Raw genomic sequence first — 25,651 nt, forward strand, 5'->3', positions numbered from 1 at the left:
CTATTCTGTCGGTCTGAGGCTGGAGGCACGTTATCCGGAAGCATTGGACTTGTACTACCTGGAAGGTGTATAAATCAACGTGGTCCATCTTGCCTTGTCTGGTAAGACGGGTGGATCCCATTTGCACAGATGTTCTTTCTCTCCCTCTCTCTCTTTTTTCCCCTCTAAGAAGGAAATAAAATATATATAGGCCCATTAATCTGCACAGGTCAGCCTCTTTGATAGGGCACATTCTTGGAAAAGGTAAAGTTCAATTGTGTATGATACACAAAAAGGGGGCAAAATGCTCAGTCCTTTTCACTTTTAGTAATTATAAAGACCTAAGTACTAATGAAGCCATAAAACTTGTTTATCTTAGGCTATCCTGAAATTTAAGAAAAGATAATGTATGTTTCTAAAATTACTCCAGTGGGCTTAATTTGGGTTTAAATACTGGGCATAGATAGAAGGCCTAAGAGGAAATAACTGCCAAGGTTTAGAGGACAACACATACTTTTATTTTTGTAAGGGGGCATTTTGCATAAAAGCTGTTTGATAGCTTATTATTGGAGCAAAACACTGAGGTTCCATTTAGTATATTTAATATTTACACGTTCTTTTGAAGTATTTTCCAGAAATGACACCAAAAACAAAAAACACAAAAAAAACAAAAAAGAGACAAAGCTAATGAGCCGTGGAAATAGCCATTTATTTTATTAAAAAATATGAACAACAGAACCAGACTCAAGACTGAGTTTAAAAACAAATGTGGCATTCACATAGACACATTTTTAGCATGCAAATTAATATTCCTTTTTGAATCAGTTTTTCTCATCAGCCGCTTCTCATCGTCTCTCTTTTTAGAAGTTAACCTGTTCGTATGATGACTGAAGTGAGCCAAAGAGCTGAAGGTATTCACAGGAAAAGAACAGTTTCTAATATTATTTTAAGCAGGAGGGTTAATGCTGAGTGAAGGGGTGATGAGGGACCTCCTTGCAGTTTGCTTTCACTGAACAGACACAGGAACAACAGCAGCCGAAAGGACACTCACTTTGGTATCCACAGAAGTAAAACCAGCGGGGTAGTCTTACAATAACAGGTGCATAAAATACAAACGAAGGTTTCTCATCATATGTGAAGGTAGCAGCATAAAACGAAATAAGACTCATTAGCTATTCTTTAGAAGCGCTTCCTGGATTTTTCCCCCCCCCAAACTCAGAATTCTCGAGTCCATTTCTAAAAGTTTGTTTAAAGACGACTGGTACAGCTGGGTGTGAATTCACAGCTGTTTCATTTCCCAGTGCTTTCAAGGAATCCTGCTAATTGTTTTCCAAAGCCGATTTAAATTGCCTTATCAAGCCACAGGAACTCCAAATGTTGATTGGACTGAGGACGTAGCCACAACCTCTATAAATCACAAAACGAATTCTTTCTCCAGGGATTCTGGGCAAAGCAATGTGGTGACTGTTCAAAATTTAAATATAGAGTTGTCAAGTGGAAACGAGCAGTTATTTGAGGAGAGAAGAGGCAAAAAAGAGTGTTGAGCGTTTCGAAGAGTACCTCAACGGACATCTGGAAATAGTCACACAAAGGGGAACATTTTCAGAGAGGGCATCTATAGAGATTTTTGTCAACAGCTAGGGATTTTTAGGAGTTAGAAATCATTCTTTTTTTCTTAACTTCTTTTTCCTCAATTGGGCTATAAATATCCTGCGAGACGTGTGTTTCAAGTGGCATGGCTCAAATGTGCGTATTTAGGCTACATCTAGGGAGCATGAAGGGCGATTTAGCAATGAACTAGAATGCACAGGACTAACGAATGTTACTGTATGTAGCTTTTTCCTAGAGCTCTTTTCCAATAAAAACATGTCAGTGACAGATAATTGCAAGCAGGCCAGTACGTGACAAGCAAACGGGGATTGCCTATATGTACTTAATAATACCTGGAAAATAAAAATAAAGAAGGCAAATAAATACAATTCAGATAACCTTATGAATGCCACACAAGTAAATCATGAAGATTAGCGAACAAAACCCTGGACAAAGAGTTTGAAACAAAAGGCAAGTTTCTCAGCGCACAAGGTTAAATTTTTTATTTCCCTATAAAAAGGAAACATCAGAAATAGTTATCTTCTTGAAACAGAACGTTCCAAACGGGAGCTGGGGGGGGGGGGGGGGGGGGAAACGACGGTATTTTAATACACGCTGCAATCTGAAATTCTGCTCGATCTTGTTGTATTTTATAACTTCTCAATATGCTTCAAAGGCTGAAAATAAAATGAAGAGACGTAGATATACTGAGTGAAAGATTCTGGTTTTAATAGTATGAATCGGGAAACAGCAGAGAAAATAACAGGCGCGCATTGCCTTTACACTTCCCCATAGAAGCTATAGCTGGCGTAGCAAGTGGCACCGGAGTCTCTGTGGCGCAATCGGTTAGCGCGTTCGGCTGTTAACCGAAAGGTTGGTGGTTCGAGCCCACCCAGGGACGGCTCCGTCTTTTGCGGGCTTGTCGCCGGTACTTTTGCACAATTCTCGGAGTTCAGACCTACAGACGACTCGGAGGTGGATATCCGGGGGTTGAGGGAAAAGAAACCGCCCAGCTCACTTCGCCGCCCACCCTGCGTGCGGCTCTTCAGCTTCCGGGAGCGCTGGCGGCCCCTCCCCCAGCCGTCCCCTGCTGGAGACGGGCAGGTGGGCTCTTCCTGCCCTTCCCCGGGGTCGGCGGGAGGGTCCAGCGCCTTAAAGCCCGCGCCTACTTTCACTTGCGATCTCCCAGTTCCCAAACTCAGGCCGCTGGGTGCCCAAAGGAGCCCTCGTCCTCCTCGCTCTTTCCTGAAGCTCAGGCCGCACAAGTCCCTTCCCTGCCTCGCCAGGCTCCCGCGGGCTCCGAGCGGACCGGCAGGCTCCGGCGGCGAGCGCCGAGAGCGCGCAGAGCCCGGGCGGGCCCCTCAGCCGCGCGCGCGCGGCCGCGCCCGGGGCTCGAACCCGCCTCCGCAGCTCCGAGCGGCCCCGGAGGCCCCGGCGGCGGGAGCGCGGCCCGAGCTGCTCTCGTTCTGCTTCAGGACCCCTGAGATGTCAGAGGTCGCGTGCATGTATGTATTTAAAAGGTGCCAAGTTCAAGCTGCACATTGATTTAAAACTCTTCACGGTTTTTAACACTAATGTTGAATCGTGCGTGCAACGTTGGTCTCTTCTCCGTCCGCGTAAGCATAAACTCCCGTATAATAACTTCAACGTTGACTCTTCCTGGTACTGGTGAATTCAGAAATGTTTGTTCTAAAGCCTTTGAGGGGGCTCGATCGTAGGCGCATTTATGTATTACATTTCACTTTTTATACTCAAGGGCCAGAATTTTATAGAGGATGGAAAGGACCTGCCACATTTCCCATCTATTCGGAAAGGGAGCAAACCCGCTTTTTGTTTTTGTCTTTTAACAGCTGTGTGACTGTGTTAAACTTAAAAAAAAAATTATGAGAAAGATGCAAAGTGAAACTGCTAACATATTTTGCCTCGATAAGCATATACGATGGAGTTCCCAAAATGCAAAGTCCTCTGAAAATAGTTACCTTGTACTTCATTCTCTAAATATATGCTGCCTTTCAGAAGTAATCATAGTTTCTTCATAATTATTGTCTTGGGTCTAGATTACAGAAACGTGAAGGATGGTTCTGGAGAAAAGGGATGTTTTATTCCCGCAAATGAATAGTTACGCTTTTCTTTGTATTTTCAGGTGTACATGTTAATTAGGGCTCACATTTAGTGAGTGTTCAGTCCTGGCCAGTCACTGCTCTGAGTGCTTTCATGGAAGAAAGTGCGATCCTTACAACAACCCTTCCAGGTAGGTCCTACTGTTGCCACTGTACAGATGAGCTACCGGAAGCAAGGTGCAGTGGGCCGATTTGCCTGAATCTGCAGTTAGTCACTAGCGTGGTACAGATTTGAACCCAGGCAGTCAGGCGCCAGAGCCCATGCTCCTCACTGTTGTATTATACTTCTCCTTCTGACTTAGAGCTCCTTGATTAATTAGTTAATTTAAAACCAAAGGTGATATTTTTAATGAATTTTTGTGAAGTTTCATTAACGTTTTGTTCCAGAGTTCATGAAGGAAAAAAGAAACGCATCGAACATTCATGGAATACTAAAGGGCATTGTTAAATTGCACATTCATTGTGCTGCTTCGTTTCATTGAAATGAAAACTGGGTAGGAACAGGAAATCTTAATGTGAAATGGATCTTTGGGAAACAATTTGATAGCATTTCCTTGGAGAAGGCCAGATTAGAAACAAAGACAGGCTGGAATAGCCCAGGCAAAATAGGGAAGAAAGATAGAAAGAAGAGTAGATTCAAGCAATGGGGGCTAATGTGCAGCCCAAGGATTCTTGGACTGATGTTTGGCCTTTGGGATATACCCATACAGACCCCGATTTCGGGACACTTTGGGGAGATAGCACCACGGTTTGCCCTGGACAGGTGCCTAGGCGGCAGTTTTAAATTTGATCCTAAAATTTTTTCAGGATGTTCAATCTCATCCTGTTTCGGGGATTAATAGGATTTAGAGGCCAGAAAGTAAAGAGGAGGGATTAAATGAGAATGGAGGCGGGGCAAGGAGTGCAAAACTGCCCTCTAATGTAAGTAGTTGATTTTATTATGTAGGCAGGTGCTTAGTGCATTTCCTCGTACTCGCTGTGGCATACAGAGAAGACAGGTGGGAAGGCTTTTGGAAAAAGTCGCTTAAATATTTATGGAGAAATTGGCTTTGTAAAATTTCAGTGTGTATTTTATAGATGTTGCAATTAATGCTACTTCTGGGGAGCGTTACTTGGTTTTCAGTTTCTTGGTTCTGTGATACCAGCAAAGCCCAGAAATGCGTCGAGATCATTCAGATCATTAATTGAAGACGGAAGAGCCTTTAACAGTCTATGTCGAGCATCTGAATATGTAAATATGTTCCTAATATTGTTATCAAACAGTTGTATACTTAAACTTCATGTATCAAGTATGAGAAAAACTCACTAAAGTAATGCAGTAAAAGGTGAACATAGGTGCTGTGGCTTACGAACTTATTAGAGAAGGTGCGATTCAGGTAACTCGTAATAAATAATAATTTAAAATATTTTTTATATCACCGCATTTCTTTAAATAATGGAGGTCAGGAGGAAGCCACATGGGTACTATGTCTCTGTTTTCATTTCTAACACCTGCGTCTGATGTCATACGATACAAGGTTTGGGGGGGGGGGGGGGACTTTTAAACTGCCAAAGAAACACAACTGCCTTATTTCTGCATACGTGACACATCATAATGAGTAATGCCAACATGATTTTTAATTTTATTTCTCGGAATTTTGCTGGGCTTGAGGCCTAAAAAATTCAACTTATAGCTATAGCCGGCGGAGCAGGAATAAACTGGTGGTAGGATAAACTATAATACATTTAGCTAGAAAATAGTTGAAGAAGTTGAAACCTTTTAAATAACTAAGAATGTTAATTGTATCAGGGCGGGGCGCCTGGCTGGCTCAGTGGAAGGAGCATGCAGCTCTTGAGCTCAGGGTTGTGAATTCAGGCCCCACCTTCGGTGTAGCGATTACTTAAATAAATTAATTAAAAAGAAGAGTTTCCCATTCCTGTTAAAAGAATGTTAATTTTATCAGCCGCAGAAAGTCATTAAAAATTGTTTAGACTCATATACCTTAAGGAAACTCTTAAAATATAATTTTAAAGGAAACTCCTTGTAACCTACGTCTTGATTAATAAATAGAATAATTATCAACATCCCAGAGACTCCCCCCTTGTTCTCCTCCCCGTCACCAAACTATAACTTTTAAATTGCAAACATACGGATTCTCAGGTTACAGTGAGCATTTTACGTTGTCTTAGATGGGGAGTCAAAAATAAGTTTACTACCAAACGCTATCAGATGAGTACTTACACATGACGATCAGGAGAAATAATAGAAATTGAAAATCAGTTTTCCATGCCTGCTCACTTTTGATCTACCATCTATGATAAACTTGGTAAGAATAAATTTGTGCTATTAAGGCGGAAAATATGGGAAATTTACTATCTATTTGAAGTTTTGAGTTTTGTCTGTAAGTAGATAAAAACGGCTCCTACCCCCACCTATTTAAAAGCATGAAACATGGGGCACCTGGCTGGCTCAGCCGGTGGGGGGGGGGTGGGGGAGCATGGTGGGACTCTTGACCTTGGGATTGTAAATTCGAACCCCATGTTGGGTATAGAGATTACATAAAAATAAAATCTTTAAAAAGATGAAACAATAATAACCTAGAAATTACTATGACATTTATGTTAATCAAAATTTTACTTTTGAAAACAAATTAAAAAAATAAAATAAAAATTTGAAAAACAATAAATTTTAAAACCAAAATGAGATTTGAGATTAAAAGTGCAGAAAGAAGATGACGCAGTAGTTTTCAAAATAATATATTCTAAAATCTCAAGGATCCAGAGGCCTCTGTTGGAGGAAAACACACAGTCATCCTGTTATTTGGAAACTATAAATAACTATAAAGGAAAATCTAATTTGTGTGGGGGAAAAAAGCCATGTTTAAAGCCGTGGAAAGTTCAGTTTTTAATACCACTAAGGAGAGGCTTCGCAGAAAGGGTCAGCATGTAAGAATCCAGAGCAAAAATTTTACCTTCTTACTTCAAAGAAAATTCTTCATTGTTATCAAAGTAGTGTATGTATAAGGTTATAATAATAAATATGTGTAGAATTTACTATGTGATATTTACTATATACTATCTAATAGAAATCATAAATAAGATAAAACATGCAATACTTATGGAAGTAGTGAAATAAATTATGGTATATTATTTAGACATTAGAATACTATATAGCCATTTACATAATATTTTTCAGGAAAAAGGCCTTTGGACAATGTTAAAATATAGAATCAGGTATAAAAAGTTAGATACAAAAACGGTCCAAAAAGCATGATCCTAATTTTGTAATGAGACTAAATTACCTACATAGGGGATCTCTAAATATTTCTTGATGGTGAATGAAATACACCAAAAGAAGATTATCAGTGATTTTTCTTTTTTATACTTTACTTTCCAAATTATCTGTAATAAGCTTGTATTCTCTTATTTGTTAAATAACATGTTTATAATATAAAATAATACCCGAACTCATACTATGTATACAATTTTGAATTCTACTTTTCTCTCTTAAAACTAACACTGATGAGATTAGGGAGCTCATATATAAACCTTTGTGTACACGATCAAATGATTTTCAACAGGAGTTCACAGACCATTCAAGGGAGAAAGGACAGTCTTTTTAACAAATGTTGTGGAGAAAACTGGATTTCCACATGCAAAGAATCAAGTCGGGTCCTTCCCTTACATCATATACGAAAATCAACTCAAAATGGATCAAATACCTACATGTAAGATCTAAAATTATAAAACTCTTAGAAGAAAACATAGGGGGAAATCTTCATGACCTTGAATTTGGCCGTGATTTCTTGGATATGACAATGAAAGCACAGGCAACAATTTAAAAGTAGATAAATGGACTACATCAGAATTAAAAACTTCTGGCAAATGAATGACACTATCAGTTGAGTGAAAAGGCAGCCCATGGAATGGGAGAAAATATTTGTAAATAGTATATCTGTTAAAGGGTTAATATCTGGAATATATAAAGAACTTCTACAACTCAACAATAAAAAGCAAACAACTCAAAAGTGGACAAAGCAGTCAAGTAGACATTTCTGTAAAGAAGATCTACAAATAGGGCACCTGAGTGCCTTAGTCGGTTGAGCGTCTGACTTCGGCTCAGGTCATGATCTCACGGTTCGTGAGTTCAAGTCCCGCATGGGGCTCTGTGCTGATCAGCTCAGAGCCTGCAGCCTGCTTTGGATTCTGTGTCTCCCCCTCTCTCTGCCCCTCCCCCACTCACGCTCTGTCTCTCACTCTCAAAAATAAACAAAACATTAAAAAAATTAAATAAACATTAAAAAAAAAGAAGATATACAAATGGCCAGTAAGTCCATGAAAAGAAGCTCAACATCAGTAATCATTAGAGACATGCAAATCCAAACCACAGGGAGATATCACGTCACCTACATTAGGATGGCTACCGTTAAAAAACAACAGAATAATAACTACAAGCTGTAAATAAATAACAAGTGTGGGTGAGGACACGGAGGAGTTGGAATCCATGTGCGTCGCTGGTGGGAATGGAAGGTGATACGGTCACTATGGAAAACGGTGTGGTGGTTCCTCAAAAAATCAGAATTACCATAAGGTCCGGCAATTCTGCTTCTTGATACATAACCAAAAGGTTTGAAAAACAGTATGTCAGAGAAGCATTTGTACACCCATGGTCACAGTGGCTAAAGTGTGGGTATAGAGTTTTAGTTTTGCAAGATGAAAAGAGTTTTGGAGACTGCTAGTACAACAATGGGAATGTCCTTAACAATACACTTAACATGATAAAGATGTTAAGTTTTGTGTTCTGTATATTTTAACCATAATTAAAAAGTTTTAAAAATTATTTTGAGGGGTTGCGTTCCCCCTCCTATGAAGTATATAATAAGACAGTAGAGTATCGATGCAGGGATAGATACGTAAAGCCAATGGGAATGATTGAAAACCCAGAACCATACTTAAAGACATTTAAACAATTTTTTGAAGATGTTATTTTAAGTCATCTCTGCACCCAGTGTGGGGCTCGAACTTACAACCTGGAGATCAAGAGTCACACGCTCCACCAACTGAACCAGCCAGGTGCCCCAAGGATATTTTAATTTTTTAAGAAGGTGGCTCCGCAGGAAAGGGGGAGCATAATTCCCCGCTCCTTAAGTGTGTGCTGTGAAGAGTGATTTTCTTCTAAAGAGTACAGTACGGAAAGGGATGGAGAGAGCAAGGAAAGGGCAACTTTACTGACAAACACTACCTCAGCCAGGTGATCAAGGACAACCTCAATAGAGAGAAGTCATGTTGGTAGTATGTTCCCTTGATATGATGGCACTTCGCCTCTGTGGTCTTCCTTCTCCCAACCCGTAGTCCCCAGTCTACTCATGATGAAAACATTAGACAAAGTTCAGCAGAGGCTCATGTTGTAGAATACTTGCCTGGTCCTCCTCAAAACTCAAAATCCTCAAGGGCAAGGAACGTCAGCAATTATTACAGCCAAGAGGAATCTAAGGAGACAAGACAAGTAAATGTAATGTAGTATCCTAGATAGAATCCTGGATGGAAAAGGTCATTAGGTAAAATCTAAGGGAATATGAAGAAGCTATGGACTCTGGATAATAATGTGTTGATAATGGTTTATGATAACGAATGTACTATATTAACGTAAGATGTTAATAATAGGAGAAAGTAGATGTGGGGTGCATGAGTACTTTGCACGATGGTCTCAATTTTTTCTGTAAATCTAAACCTGTTCTAAAAAAGCGAGACTATTAAAAAATATCGGGTGGCCCTGCGGAACAGTGGAGAAAGGACTGAATTTTCAATATATGGTATGCGGACAATTGGTTATCTATGTAGAAAGAACGAAATTGTATTCCTATGTCACACTTCACACAAAAATTAATTCCAGATGAATCATAGACTTAAATATGAAAAATAAAGCAGTTATGTTTTTAGAAGATAATGCAGATAAAAATCCTGTGGCCTCATGATAGGGACTTTCTTAAATAAGACACCCCCCCCAAAGACCCCCAACTCATCACAAAAGTAAAGATTGATAGATTTTTTTAAAGATTTTATTTTTAAGTTATCTCCACATCCAATGTGGGACTTGAACTCACAACCCTGAGATCAAGAGTCACATGCTCACAGACTGAGCCAGCCAGGTGCCCCAAAGATTGATAAATTGGATTACATCAACATTAAGAGGTCTCTCTCTCTCTCTCTCTCTCTCTCTGCTGGGAAGGGAGGGGTTCTCCCCCTCCTCTCAACAATTAAAAAAAAAATTAAGAGCTTATGTTTATCAAAACACATTATTATTTATTTATTTTTTTTAGAGAGGGAGAGGGAGAGGGAGAGAGAGAGAAGGAGTGCGAGTGGGGGAGGAGCAGAGGGAGAGGGTGAAGGAGAGAGAATCTTAAGCAGGCTCCATGCTCATTGTAGGGCCCTACGTGGGGCTCCCTTTCGCAACTGTGAGATCATGATCTGAGCTGAAGTCAAGAGTCAGGTGGTCAACCGACGGAGCAACCCTGGGACCCCTCAAGAGACGTTATTGAAAGAGCGAAATGGCAAGCCAAGAGTCATAATTCACAAAACCAACACTGGAATCATATGTAGATTAAAAATCATACGTAGATTTAAAAAGAAGAAGAGAAATACCTAATAGAAAAACAGTTAATGGCTACGAACAGGAAAGTCAAGTGGCCAATAAACATCTGAAGAGATTATTTCATTAGTAATCAGGAGACTGTAAATTGCATTTGGAATGAGTTACCATTACACAGGCACCAGACTGGCAAACATTTTAGCCTAACACTTGCAAGAGTTGGTGGGGTGGGGGTGGGGGGGTGGGGGGTGCGGAGGAGAGAAAATAATAGGAACCCTTAAACATGGCTGTATTTGGTGGAAAACAAAACTTTGGAATTATCTGATAGAGATGGTTTGGTATCTTATTTTATTTTTATTTAAATTTTTATTTAAATTCTAGTTAGTTAACATACAGTGCAGTATTGGTTTCAGGACTAGGATTCAGTGATTCCTCACTTACATACAACACTCAGTGCTCATCATAACAAGTGCCCTCCTTAATACCCATCACCCACCTAGCCCAGCCCCCACCCACCTCCCTCCATCAACCCTCAGTTCGTTCTCCATCGTTAAGAGTCTCTCATGGTTTGTTTCCCTCTCTCTCTCTCCGTTTTTTCCCCCTTCCCGTATGGTCATCTGTGTTGTTTCTTAAATTCCACATATGAGTGAAATCATACGGTATTTGCCTTTCTCTGGCTAACTTATTTCACTTAGCATAATACGCTCTAGCTCCATCCATGTCATTGCAAATGGCAAGATTTCATTCTTTTTGATGGCTGAGTAATATTTCGGGGTGTGTGTGTGTGTGTGTGTGTGTGTGTGTGTGTATCACATCTTGATCCATTCATCAGTCAATGGATATCTGGGCTCTTTCCAGAGTTTTATCGTTGAAAATGCTGCTGTAAACATCAGGGTGCAGGTAGCCCTTGGAATCTGTATTTTTGTATCCTTTGTTTAAACACCTAGTAGTGCAATTGCTGGATCATAGGTTACTTCTATTTTTTACTTTTTGAGGAACCTCCATACTGTTTTCCAGAGTGGCTGCACCAGTTTGCATTCCCAGAGATGGTTATCTATTTTATGAGACTGACGCACTGCCCACCGCACCAAGAGGGCTGCTTCGTTATCTATTTTAATACAAACTTGGATGCATTGAGCAAGTTGACACAGATCAAGTTCCTAGGGAAATGGATCCTGAGATTTGGGTGTAAGAGATTTTTGAAGATTGCTCTATGGAAAGACACCTCTGAGGGAACAAGGGGAGTGAGATTGAGCAGAGGGAAGAATTGAAATGAGACACAGTTTCAGAATCCCATGGGGAACTCTGGAGCTGAGGAAGCCTTCCCAGAATGTCCCAAATCAAGGCACGGGTGCCGGGCTTTTGTACCTCCACGTTAAGTCATCATCTGATGTGGACCATCCATGGGGAGAGGCCGGAACCTTGGGTAAAACCTCTTTCTTTGCCGAGGGAAATTCTTGAGGAGTGATAAAGCTGGAGTTACCAACATCCAACATTGCCAGCAACAGCAAGACTAAGTGCCTTGCTCCTGAGGGTTTCTCTACTGACCAAATGTACTTGCTTTGTATGGTAAGTTCATTCCACCTTCTCCACGATCGTGGACAGCCTCTTTTTCTGGGAAATTCACAAGAGGAAAGTTAGTGGGATGAATCATAGCCCTAACCGTTGTAGCTGGTCTTGAAGCTACAATCGATATTCGTCATCTCTGTCCTGATCCTTTGCTAACACTTCCTCTGGTCTAGGAAGCTTGTCTCATGGAGTGATGCTGACTTCCAGCCTTGGGGGATGGGGGGGGGGGGGGTCTGAACTCATGCTCATTGCACCCTTTGTAAGCTGTCAATTCTGCATTTCTTTATTAACAATCAAAATTGGACAGGTGTCCCAAGAGACACCACAAGTGAGTCACCTGGCTGTGAATGCATTCCTCTCCATACCACGTAATAGCAATCCTTCCTCCTCCTGGTAATCACAGTCAAGTATGCCTTCCAGAAAGATGACTAGTTTTCTTACCTGATGGTCTCTTGACAAAAGGAGCTTGAAGTGACCTGGAGGCAGCTATGCTTTAAGTTTAATGACAGTCTCGCTGTATCCCTTGGTGGAAGCATTCGGCTTAGGATCGTGGGTACAAGGAAGTACAAATTTCTCAAGTAGGTTACTGAAAGGGATGGTAAACTGTTGACTCCTACTTATAATCCTTGGTTTTCAGACTCCTGTATTCTATGTATCGGGGACACAGTACCAAATAACAGTCATTGATTTCAGCTATATATTACTATGTCCCATGGAGTGGCCATCCAGGGTATCATTTCCAAGCTGGCTTTGGCTTTGGCTCAGTTATGTCTTTAAGCAGCCATTCCACTCTCCTCTCAGGCCAGCAACTTCTGGATGATGTAGTCATGAAAGGCTAAGTTGGTCCCACGGTCATATGCCCCTCCTGTTGCAGTGGCTCAATGCAATGCCATGCCACCGTTTGAGCACCAGTCTTAGATAGGTTTTGTGGGTTGCCAAAGGGAAATCACTGCCCCTGTCGGGGTGCAAGGGGTCCAGGGTAGTCTGCTGGCCACCAGTGACCAGTTGATATCCTTGACTGGTTGCCATATTAGGGGCTTGGTGTTAGTTTCTCTTACTGACAGAATGAAACGTTCAGCAGTGGCTGCAGCTGGCCTTGCCTTAGCGGCTGCAAGTCCGTGCTGTTGGGCCTGTGCATACACAGCCTCATCCCTAGCACCATGGCTGTTCCATTTATGAGCTCATTTGATCCGCGCTGGGGTGGCCGATGACAGATGCAGGCTGCTGTCAGCTGGCTAAGGTGTTTTGCGAGTGTCTCTTCTTTGGTGGATGTTTTCTTGTGGGAGGTAGCAGACAATACAAAGAACTCCACTTTTCATGCCTACTACCATTTGCTGGCTCTTCCACATTCCTCTCCTCCGGACCTCCCTACCCTATTTTGTTGTCCGTTGCCACATAAAAAGCCACACCCAAACTTAGTTATGACACTTTAGTTATATCTCATGATTTTGCGGTTTGGCCGGTGGCCCGCCTGGGGCTCCTGTGCTGGTGTTGTGTGGGGTCTCTCACTCAGTTGCAGCGAGATGGGGCTGGGCTGGTCGTCTGGCGTCTCGGTACTCCTCCGTGTTCACTCCATCCCGCAAGATAGCCAGAAGCTCTTGTATGTTGTCTTAAGGGACAAAGAGGGAGGAGGTAGAAGCTACTTGGCCTTCTGAAAGCCTGGGTTCAAAAGTCCTGGAGCCTCACCTCTTGCATTCTGTTGATCAGCCCCAACCCACGTTCATTGGGACATTAGCTTGGTCTCCTGTGGAGTAGCGGTATGTGCATGCAAGGAAGGCCAGAGTTATTAGGGTTGTCCTTGAAGAGTGGCGGCCACAGTCCATCCTCTGGCCACTTTTCATATTCCCCCCTCATATAAAATATGACTCACCCCTTCTTCCAAGACCGTAAGTCTCATCTCATAATGTCTCCACCTGAATCCGGGACTTTATCATTAAAATTAGGCGTAGGCGTTGATGGGGCTTCTCAGATGTGTTTCCTTGAATGTAACATCTTAGGTGTGGCTCCTCTTGCTCTAAAGAATTATAGAAGAGATAAGTTGCTTGCTCGACACTCACCCAACGATGATGAGGCAGGAACGGGCAAATCAGAATAGCCCAAAGGGGGAGATACAGCGGGTATTGCACAGTTACGGATTCATATAGTAATTTTGAAATCCAGCAGGCAACGTGTTGCCAGTCCTTCATTTTAAACCAGTCCTGATTTGTGCGAATAGCTCCCAAACCTCTTGCCTCTACCCTGAGTCATCCTTCCTTTTCCATAATAAATGGCCTCTCTTTGAAGCTAGACAGCTTTCTTAGTCTGTGTACCGCCTATGGAAGTCTGAGGACCCAAAGACCGTTTTTCATTACGAACAGTCTCTATCCCTTTTGGTCGAAATGGATTCAGTTCCCTGAAAGACATCGTGCATTTTGTTTGTATCGAATCATAATCAACTCCATTTGGCAAAAGCCATACCTGCCTTCTTTCTGAAACAGGACTGGGAAGTTGGTCTGGAACAACTTCCTTATAGTTCTTAGAAGCCCTGTTGGCTAGTTGAGAGGTACGCCCTTCGCATTCTTAGAAGGCTTTTTGTTCCGCTGGAAGGCCCTGTGACACATCACCTAAAATCTTCCTGAGCTTTCAACAAAGCGTCTTCTAGGTCCATCCTTGACCTGAACTTTACGCCGAGGCAGGTTTTACTCTCAGGCTCCTGGATTTGATTTTTTTCTTTTTCCCTCTGGGTCCGTTTCTTAGCTTGAGAGGCTTTCTTCATCTGGAGAGACAGCATTGCTTTCAAACCTATTCAGTCCTGGTTCCTTTATGTTCCCTCTCAGTTCTGCTTGAAAACTATACTTCCTTTTTTTCTTATCTTCCTCTTCATGTACTTTTGTCATAGGCAGCTCAAAACAAAACAAAACAAAAACAGTTGGAGCTTTTCCACCGTGCCTATAAATATCCCCAGCCGGACCCGTGAGTTCCTTGGGTACCTTTTCTATTTCCCGCCTCACTGTACATGACAGTTTGACCGCTGTGTTGTGTGTGTGTTTGCACCATATACTGTTAATACAGAATACTCAGGTCCCCTTGCCTTTAGTCTCCAATGACGATTTTGTCCCTGTCTCTCAAGCCTTCACGATTGGTCTCTTCAAGGAGCTCAGCCTTCTGTTTGCCACTTGGTCCCAAAGCTAATGCGACGTGTTTTCATTTTCTGTCCAGGTAGACACCTTATTTTCAGACCCCAAGTTCCGCTTCAGTCACCTATCGTTGCGTAACACGCCACGATAAAATCCGGTGGCTTAAAACAACAGCCGTTTTACTGCATCCCTTGATTCCATGGATGGACTGGGGCTCAGCCAAGCAATACCTTTACCGGCGTTGCCTGGGGTGTCTCATGTGTTCGCGGTCGGGTTGGCACTGGGACTAGATGCCTTGCACCTCAGGCTCCTCGATGTGGCCTCTCTCTCCACCCGGCATCTCATCTTCCAGGGCCCGTCTCTCCAGCGGGGTAGCCTGGTTTTCTTCAAATGGCAGCTCAGGGCTCAAAGAGCCAGAGGGTGGAAGAAGCCAGGCTTTCTTAATGTCTGGGCACAGAGGTCTCACAATGTTGTTCCTCTGCATTCTGCTGGTCAAAAACAGTTCTCGGTTGTGCCCAGATTCACAGGGAGGGGACGCAGGCCCCTCTTGTTGATGAGTATAGCACCGTGCCTGTTGAGGGCGTTAGAGAATTATCTGGGGTCTTCTTTGAGGACTTGGCTACCAGTCCTTTGATCTTTTACCTTTGTAGCCCCAGACTAAGCAGCCAAGCCACTCACCGCTGCCATGAGTCTATATGTATACATTACCTTGGGCTATGTCCCTGTCCACAGAGAGGTACCATCTGAGTGAGACTCCGCCCACTGAAAGGCTTTGTCCTCATTGCTGCCTTTCAGGGTCACTCCTCAGGGGGGCAGTAGTATAGTTAGTATACATTTTTGGCTTGCACCTGCATCCCGAGCTGACCCACTGTGACTACATGCAGCCTTTTTCTTCCTTTGTCCTCCGGTCAGAAGAGACCTCCTCCCACGCCAGCTTCCCAATATGGCCATAGATGTTGACTGAGGGAGAGGCAATGCTGGTGGATGAAATGGGGATTTAGGGCCACCTGCCCGTGTGGCTTGCTTATCTCCTTTCACCCTGATCCCAGAGGTATCCCTGCCATTTTGCAATGGATGGCCGCGGGGCCTGTGCAACCTTAGAACACGGGGGGGGATCTGCTAGAGCCCAGTTCAGGCTGGGCAGTTCTGGGCTCATGATCACTCAATGGCCTGTGGTCAGGCATTCTGTTGCCAGGGTCCCGGCGCACGTTCAAAGGTGGTTTTTAAATGATAGGCGACAATTTGCTGCCGATGGCATGGCCTTGGTCCAGAACTGTGGGGGTCTGTATTGTGATTCTCATTTTTGGAACTGCCATTGACTCCACAAGGCATCTTTGCCTACCAAATAAATAAATAAATAAATAAATAAATAAATGCCAAAAAACCAAGACTCATCTAATACCACAGGGTATGTTGAGTTGTATAGCCCACAAGGCAGGACTACATGCGTTGCAGCCCAGACTTACTGCAGGGCCCTTTCCTGCCCTAGACCCTACTCACAGCTGTTCTGACGGCCTTTTACGTCACCTGATAAATAGGTAGAAATAGTGTTTTTGAGTCTCTAGCAGACATTTTTGCTATTTTTTTTTTTTTTTTTTTTTTAGCGGTGGGAATTGTGAGATGCAGCACTTTGCCAATTGCTTTTGGAAGGGACGCTTGAGACCACAGGGTTCCTTATAACTTCACCACTGTGGTGGCCCCTGAATCTCTGTGGGATTCGTTTCCCACGCTCTCTGGATCGCGCAGGTGTTACCAGTACCTCCGAGGTTCTTTTCCTTCTCTCTTATCTGGTCTGCCTGAGGTGATGTCGTCGGTAGAGCCAACCCCGTGATGTTCTGCACAACGCCCAGACAGTCCGGGTCCCCTCTGATCATACTATGACTCAGAGCGAGAGAATGAACATCGCCCTGGAGCTAGACTGGAAACACAGTCTCATGTCTGTTCCACATGAAGGCAAACTGCTTCTGACCTTCCTTCCTTCCTGGTGGGACGACCACCTGCCATACACCCAGGGCCGTGGTACCACTGAGGCGACTGCTTAAGAGGTCATCTTCCGGGAATCATGTGGTTTTTGTAAAGGTCGGACCAGTAAATTGAATGGAGATGTGATGAGGACCTCCACTGCATTCTTTGGATGTTCAAGGGTGGTGTTAATGTCTTCCATCCTCCTGTCACATGATACGGTTTACCAGCTAGGCTGGGGGCAGGAGGGGACACTTTCAGAGTTTCTGTTTGGCTTTTCCCTCAAGGGTCCCTTTTGCCCCCACAGGGCAGGGAACCAATGTGGGACTTTGTGCCAGCTATCAAGTATATCCATTCCGCTTCTACATTTATGCATTCAGCACTGCTGGCTCATGATGTCACGGTGCCATTTATTACCCGGGTTGTGCCAGTGCCCACTCTGCTGGGAGTAGGGGGCGGTGGGGATGGTGTGGGAGCATGATGATAATTTAGGTCCTTGGGTATTAGCGTTAATTCTGACTCTGTCGATGTCCTTGAAGTGTCTGGGAATTCCTCTTTCCCCCGGTGTACCATAGCGAATGGCTGTACGTCTCCCTGGCAGAAGGATTGGGAGAATCTTTATCTTATATACTGGACACGAGTGATAGGATTCTTCCACCTGGGGCCTAGTCCACTCTTCAGTCAGTGGGCTTTCAGCCTGAGTAATGACTCAGATCCAGAAACTGGGCAGAGTACAGCAGTTCTTGGTCGGGATGGCTATTCTCTGTCTCTAGAAGATCCATGCTTCTTTTGATTGTACGGTTGGACTAATATGCTTATTGGCTGCTCACCCATCTCGTCCCTGAGGATGCTGTGTCCTGTGAAGCATCTCCTTGTCTCAGTGGGTCAGACTCCCACACCTTCAATCTAACCTTTCCAGGCATTGCAATAATTGTCCACAATCTGGCCTCCATTACTCCAGGACTCAATCACCCATTTGCTACCAGGGAAACCAATTCTGTCAGAGTATCCCCAGTATCAGTCCAAGAAGCCACTACAGAAGACAGCAGGACTGCCCCTCACCCCAGTGCGTTCTCTTTTTATTAGAGTGTCCTCTGGGCGCTGCCATTGAATATTGTCGGTGGGTAAGTCTTCTGGCCTGAAGTAGTATAACCACTCTAGACCATTTTTCTGAACACCCTGCAACCTTTATTCTCTTGTTTGTTCTGGCATCTCTGGCATTTCCTCCTCAACTAATGTAGCTGTGTTTCCTACCTGATTCTCAGAGCCATCTCAGGCATCATCTCAGGCATCATCTCCCAGGGTGCTTGTTGTAGGTCATAGGTTCGTCCGTATTGATCAGCTTTCCTTTATCCGGCTTTGTTTTCTACCCACCTTGATCTGACACCCAAAAGATCTGTCCCAAATCTTGGCTTCTGCTGGTACATGTTAGCTTGGTCCTATGGTTCCTTTTGCGGGGCATAATCTCTTTTCTCCCTCAGCAGGCTGGGTTCTGTTATGCCTTTTAACCCTGCTGATTTGTCTGATGACTAGAGGGGAAGTGGGGTTAGGTCTGAAGGGAGTGCAAGGTCTTGCAAGGCAGATGACTCTGCATCATCTTCAAACAAGGAGTGAGTGTTGGCCATTTACAGGAGGAATTGGGCCACTCCTGCAGACCCAGAGGCTGAGGAGGGAATGTAGGAAGTCAAGATGTCCTCATCCCATGCCCTAGGGCAGGCTCTGTCCCAACAGGTCCTAACTTTGGGTAGTAGATTGGCCTGGCTTGAGAATTCAACCTCTTCTGAAGCTCTGCTACTCTTATAATGAGTCCTGGGCTTGACCCTGAGACTTTTCTGGTCTCTACTCATAGGAGATGAGAGTCTCTTTATATGGTGCCAACGAGGCATGACTTTCATGCTGACACTTAATTGGTGATTAATTAACTTCCACCTTTCATTGTCCTTGCCTAGTTCTTCCATTGTCCTCAGCAGCAGCCAGTTTCATAATCCTTGTAATGACCACCTTCTCTATCTCTCAAACTCCTGAGATACTGCCTTTACCAGTGCATTCCCTCCCACCAGTAACCTACCCCCATTCACATGGTGAGCATTTTAATACTTGCACAACTACCTCAGGCTAGAGACTATCCATGGTCCGTTTACCACCAGTTATGGGTCTTCATTGCCACCTGGCCAGAGGTTGGTGCAGCTCCAAAATTTCATTTTAAAGCCTGCTTCCTAGGACCCCTTCCAGCACTAGCCGTTGCTGCTTGGATGATCGTAGTAACCAAGATTCTGAGATTTGCACGTGCAAGTTTGAGAAATGCTCTCAGGAACAGCTCTTTTGAAGGACCAAGGGAGGCTTGGGCAAAGGGAGGAGTTGAACTGGAGTACAGTTAGCAGTAGCAGCCCCAGCTGATTCCATGGGGAGTTCTGAGGCTGAGTAGCCCATCTGAGATTGATTACATCAAGGCATGGGTGGGGGGGGTGGCTGGGCCTTTGCACTCTTGTATCAACCAGCCATTGGATGTGGGCTGCCTTTGATGAAGGGGCATAAACTTAACGCAGGGCAACTTCCTTTGACTGAGGGTAATTCCAGAGGACGAATTCAACTGCAATCATCAGCCGCCAGTACTCCAAGCAGCGGACTTGAACCTGAGGGGGGTCTGGTGGGGTGGGGCATACCATCAGTGGATGCACAAGTCTAGACATTTTTTTGTGTTGTTTACTTATTTTCCCTTTTATGTTTGCTATTTATTAATTCTTCCTGTTTTCCTGAAGTCATTGCTACTTTTGCTTTCTTTCTTTCTTTCTTTCTTTCTTTCTTTCTTTCTTTCTTTCTTTCTTTCTTTCTTTCTTTTAGTTACATGCTTGGTTCTTCTTTTTTTTTTAAATTCCAGTATAATTTACATACAGTGTTTTATAAGTTTCACATACGACATAGTGATTCAACAATTCTACATATTTCTCAGTGCTTATCATGATAAGTGTTTTCTTAATCCCCTTCACCTATTTCACCCATCCTCCCCCCACCCACCTCCCCTCTGTATCCACCAGTTTGTTCTCTGTAGTTAAGAGTGTGTTACAGGGCTCCCGGGTGGCTCAGTTGGTTAAGTGTCCAACCTCAGGTCAGGTCATGATCTAGCGATTTGTGAGTTTGAGCCCGCGTCAGGTTCTGTGCTGACAGCTCAGAGCCTGGAGCCTGCTTCGGATTCTGTCTCCCTCTTTCTCTGCCCCTCCCCCACTTGTGCTCTGTCTCTGTCTCCCAAAAATGGAGAAACATTAAAAATTTGTTTTTTAAATAGTGTGTTTCTTGGTTCATCTCTTTCTCTTTTTCCTATGCTCATTTATTTTTGTTTCTTAAATTCCACATATCAGTGAAATCATATGGTATTTGTCTTTCTCTGTAGATCTATCCATGTTGCAAATGGCAAGATTTTACTCTTTTATGGCTGAGTAATATTCCATTGTGCATATTCACCATATCTTCTTTATCCATTCATCTATCAATGGACTCTTGGGTTGCTTACATACTTTGGCTAATGTAAATAATGCTGCAATAAACAGAGGGGTGCATCTATCTTTTCAAATCAGTGTTTTTGTATTCTTTGGGTAAATTCTTAGTGGAATTACTACTGGATCATATGGTAATTCTGTTTTTAGTTTTTTGAGGAACGTGTATACTGTTTTCCACAGTGGCTGCACCAGTTTGCATTCCCACCAACAGTGCATGAGGGTTCCCTTTTCTCTATATCCTCACTAACACTTGTTTTTTGCTGTTCTGGCAGATGTATCTCATTGCAGTTTTGATCTGCATTTCCTTGATGATGAGTAATGTTGAACACTTTTTCATGTATCTGTTGGCCATCTACATGTCTTTTTTGGAATAAATGTCTATTCACATTCTCTGCCTGTTTTTAAATCAGATTATTTGTTTTATTGGTGTTGAGACATAACTTCTTTGTGTAGTTTGGATATTAACCCTTTATTGGATATTAACCCTTCATTGGATATGCCATTTATTGGATATGTCATTGGATATGGGCAAATACGTCCTCCCATTCAATAGGTTGTCTTTCTGTTTTATTGACTGTTTCCTTTGCTGTGCAAAAGCCTTTTATATTTTGATGTAGTCCTCCTAGTTTATGTATGCTTTTGTTTGTCTTGCCCCGGGAGACATCTAGAAAAATGTTGTGACAGGTGATGACAGAAATGACTGCCTGTGCTCTCTTCTAGGATTTATATGGTCTCAGGTCTCACATGTAGGCTCTTAATCCATTTTGAGTTTATTTTTGTGAATGGAGTAGGAAAGTGGTCCAATTTCATTCTTTTGCATGTAGCTGTCCAGTTTTCCCAACACCATTTGTTAAAGAGACTGTCTTTTTCCCATTGTATAGTCTTGCCTCCTTTGTTGTAGATTAGTTGACCATATAATTGTGAGTTTATTTCTGGACTCTCTATTCTGTTCCATTTGTCTATGTGTCTATTTTTGTGCCAGTACCATACTATTTTGATTCCTACAGCTTTGTAGTATATCTTGAATTCTGGGATTGTAATACCTCCAGATTTGTTCTTTTTCAAGATTGCTTTGGCTATTCAGGGCCATACAAATTGTAGTTCCATACTAATTGTAGGATTATTTGTCCTAGTTCTTTGAAAAGTTACATGCTTGGTTCTTATATTTTAATTTTTTAAGAAAAAATACTGAAGTCATTTAGATCTAAACTTGCCAAACAGAAGAATTTTCCGTTTAGTTATTTTATAGGTAGTGTATAATTATTGCTTGCTTTTTTTACTTAAACTTTATTCAGAAGAGGTTTAAAAATTTTTTTCAAGCGGCGTATGTCATATTTTCAAAATCGATTTTATAAATTTACAGTCATATCATGGTAGTCAGAGAACATGGCCAGTATACTGTCTACTTTTGTAATTTATTAAAGTTTTCTTTGTGGGGAGCCTAGGTGGCTCAGTCGGTTAAGCGTCCAACTTTGGCTCAGGTCATGATTGAGCAGTTTGTGAGGTCGAGCCCCGCATCGGGCTCTGTGCTGACAGCTCAGAGCCTGGAGCCTGCTTCGGATTCTGTGTCTCTCTCTCTCTCTGCCCCTCCCCTGCTCACGCTGTGTCTCTCAAAAATAAATAAACGTTAAAAAAATTTTTTTTTAATGAAAAAAGGTTTTCTTTGTTTCTCATTGAAGTTTTGTTTCCATTTGTTTCCATTTTTTTCACGTAGGCCACAAAAGCTATAAAATAATTGAATGTAATTGAATCTGACAAATACATTTGTATGTAATGAGATACATGCTATGCAGTGCATACAGACGAAGAAAGTCAGAGTGTCTACTATTTCTTCTCTTTATATTGCCGAAGTTTTGGGGGAACAAGAAATGAATGACAGCAAGGTGAAATGGTTCTCCTACTCAGAGCCCTCATATAACGACATTAGAAAGGCAGTTAGGATAATAAAAATTTCCGTTTTGTATTTCCTGAAATGTTGACTGTTTACTAATAGATTTTAAAAATTATTCCTGCGTAGGCATTTAGTGCTTTAACAATGAAGCAACAGTTATTTTTGTGATAAGCATGAGGGTTTCTTTATATATATATATATATATATATATATATATATATATATATATATATATATATATACATGTGTTTTTTCTTTATGTTGAGAGAGAGTGAGAGCACGGGAAGGGCAGAGAGGGAGGGAGAGAATCCCAAGCAGGCTCTGTGCCAACAGTGTGGAGCCCAACATGGAGCTCGAGCCTGTGAACCATGAGGTCATGTCCTGCACCCAAATCAAGAGTCAGAGGTTTAACTGACTGAGCCCCCCTCCCCGCCCCCCCCCCCCCCACCGGCATGAAGCTTTCTAAGGCAACATTAGATTCTCATTGGCTGAGTCAAGGTAAAGTGAATCAGCACACACACTGTGTTTCTTTGATTCGAAGCTCACGTGTATTCACTTAGCTTTTGGCCTCAATGAAATAAGCGGTGTTGAGGAAAATCGTACAGCGTTTTGATTACGGTGAGTTTCGTAGAAAGGAGATGGGGTAGAAGGAGGACAAGAAGTACTTTGTGGAGAGCAGTGATTCCTGATTCAACTTTCAGTGTTTTAAAGCTCAAATTAAAATTTCTGAAGGCTTGGGGGCACCTGGGTGGCCCGGTTGGTTAAGCGTCTGACTTCAGCCCAGGTCATGATCTCACGGTTCGTGAGTTCGAGCCCCACGTCAGGCTCTGTGCTGACGGCTCAGAGCCTGGAGCCTGTTTTGGATTCTGTCTCCCTCTCTCTCTGCCCCTCCCCCATTCACGCTCTCTCTTTCTCTCTCTCTCTCTCTCAAAAATAAACATCAAAACATTTTTAAAAAAATTCTGAAGGTTTGTACTCTGTTTAATGTAAGTTATATTATTACGACTTGCAAATCGCAACTTTTCATTAAAATCCTGTCCTTCCTCAGCCTTCTTTTTATTATCTCTAATCTGTCTTTCTTTGAAGTTTTGTGTGCCAGGTTGCCAATGATGAAAACTATGGGAACATTTTATCTTTTGTTTCAAAGAAATATTCTAAGCTTCTGAAATTAAGCAACAGATAAATCAGCTATTATATGTAGAATGTTGCCACCTGTGTTTTTTTTTTTTTTAAATAAAGAGTATTCCATTCTGATTGTGAGTGGCTGTCCTTAAAAGAGGTTGCCATATTTGATTCTATTTGTAATAATTAAAAAAAATTTTTTTTAATGTTCATTTATTATAGAGAGACACAGAGCGTGAGCAGGGGAGGGGCAGAGAGAGGGGGAGACACAGAATCTAAATTAGGCTCTAGGCTCTGAGCTGTCAGCACAGAGCCTGATGCAAGGCTCGAACTCATAAACTGCGAGATCATGACCTGAGCCAAAGTCGGTGGCTCAACCAACTGAGCCACCCAGGTGCCCCTATTTGTAATAATTTAAAATCTTTTCTTTTTAAATTTTTTTTTTTTAACATTTTTAAATTTTTGAGACAGAGAGAGGCAGAGCATGAACGGGGGAGGGGCAGAGAGAGAGGGGGACACAGAATCGGAAGCAGGCTCCAGGCCCTGAGCTGTCAGCCCAGAGCCCGACGCAGGGCTCGAACTCACGGACCGAGAGATCGTGACCTGAGCTGAAGTCGGACGCTTAACCGACTGAGCCACCCAGGCGCCCCTAAAATCTTTTCTTTAAAAACATATTTAACGAATCTAGATTGGAAATAGTTGGAGGGGTAAATATTTACTGTAAACGTAGTTGTAAAGCGGAGTTAAGACTGGAGGAAAAATACATCTCATAAAACAGACGGAGGTGTACATGATCACTAATTTATTCTCTTAGATATTATAAGACGTTTCTAAATGTGGCATATTCAAGATAATTTAAAAATAGAAAGAAAGAAGAAAAAAGTTAAGCTTCGTTCTGAGCATACTGTTTCCATAATTTGGGGCTGTTGTTTTTTTCTTTTTTTAAAATGTTTTATTTATTTTGGGGAGTGAGAGCATGCGCGAGGGGGCGGGGGCAAACGAAGAGGCGGCAGAGGATCCGAAGTGGGTTCTGCACTGACAGCCGCGAGCCTGATGGGCTCGAACTCGGGAACTGGGAGATCATGACCTGAGCCAAAGACTGAGCCACCCAGGTGCACCGTGCTGTTTTCTTCCTGATATCATGCACGTAATAGTAATTTTCCCATATGAGCATGTCCTATATTTTTAGCTGCTGTACAATATTCCATCTAGTGTGTATACCACAGCACTCTTAATTATTTCCCTGTCAGTGAGCATTTAAGAGGTTTCATTTCTTCAGTATGATACAAAATACCGAAATGTGGGTCTTTATATACAATGATTTTTCCCTCATATTTAGGATGAATTTTCTGGGTAATATTTTTATAGACAGCACCACTGGGGCAGAGTATGACTGTATTTAGAATTCTTAACACATATTGGTAACCTGCCTTCAGAAAGAGCTGTGCCAGTCCGCACCCTTGCTGACAATACGCGAGAATATCTGTTTTGCCATACTTCTACAGCAGTGAAAATTATTATTTAAAAAATTTCCCCCTATTTTTTGATAATAATAGTATCTCATTTATCTCATTTTTTTTGATTACTAAGGATGTTGATAGTTGCCTCGTGTTTGTTAGCTTGCTTTCTCTTCTGTGATCCGGCTGTACAGTCTTAACAACAACAACAAAAAAGAGTGTTGGGGCACCTGGGCGGCCCAGTTGGTTGAGCATCCAACTTTGGCTCAGGTCACGATCTCGTGGTTCATGAGTTCGAGCCCCGCATCGGGCTCTGTGCTAACAGCTCGGAGCCTGGAGCCTGCTTAGGATTCTGTGTCTCCCTCTCTGTTCCTCCCTCACTTGCACTCTGTCTCTCTTTCTCTCACAAATAAATAAAGATTAAAAAATAATTTAAAAAGTAAGAGTTTGTTATAATAAAGCTATTTATAATATTGTATGTTGATATAATATGTAGTATAGTGATATCGTATGTTATGTATTGCATATGGAATATACAGTATTGTACAGTGATGTATTCACATATCGTATAATTCACCCAGTTGTAGACTACAGTTCAGTGAGTTTTAGCATATTGCTGTGGTGTGGTACAACCATCACCACAATCAATTTTAGAATATTTTCATCACCCCAAGGAGGAACCTCATACGTGTTGGTAGTCGTTTCTCACTTCCTAACCCCCTCCCAGCTGGGCAACCCCTAATTTTAAATTTTCTGTCTGATTATGTCTGCTATTCTGGGTAT

General features: G+C 42.5%; 1 long non-coding RNA gene and 1 other non-coding gene across 2 annotated transcripts in view; both read left to right on the plus strand.

The window, feature by feature from the left end:
- The first annotated feature begins 2,396 nt into the window (after positions 1-2,396).
- TRNAN-GUU (transfer RNA asparagine (anticodon GUU)) lies at positions 2,397-2,470 on the plus strand. The gene has a single exon. It is a non-coding gene; the product is annotated as a tRNA-Asn (tRNA).
- Positions 2,471-2,918: 448 nt separating this feature from the next.
- Positions 2,919-25,651, plus strand: part of LOC109273626 (uncharacterized) — an 84,990-nt gene continuing 62,257 nt past the window's right edge. Inside the window, exons 1-2 of the long non-coding RNA XR_008419610.1 lie at positions 2,919-3,074; positions 3,713-3,820. This is a non-coding gene — a long non-coding RNA (uncharacterized LOC109273626). The remainder of the gene's footprint in view (positions 3,075-3,712; positions 3,821-25,651) is intronic.

The sequence above is a fragment of the Panthera pardus genome, unplaced genomic scaffold, assembly GCF_024362965.1.
Source record: "Panthera pardus isolate Hobbes unplaced genomic scaffold, ASM2436296v1 HiC_scaffold_6, whole genome shotgun sequence".
NCBI classification, from domain to species: Eukaryota; Metazoa; Chordata; class Mammalia; order Carnivora; family Felidae; genus Panthera; species Panthera pardus.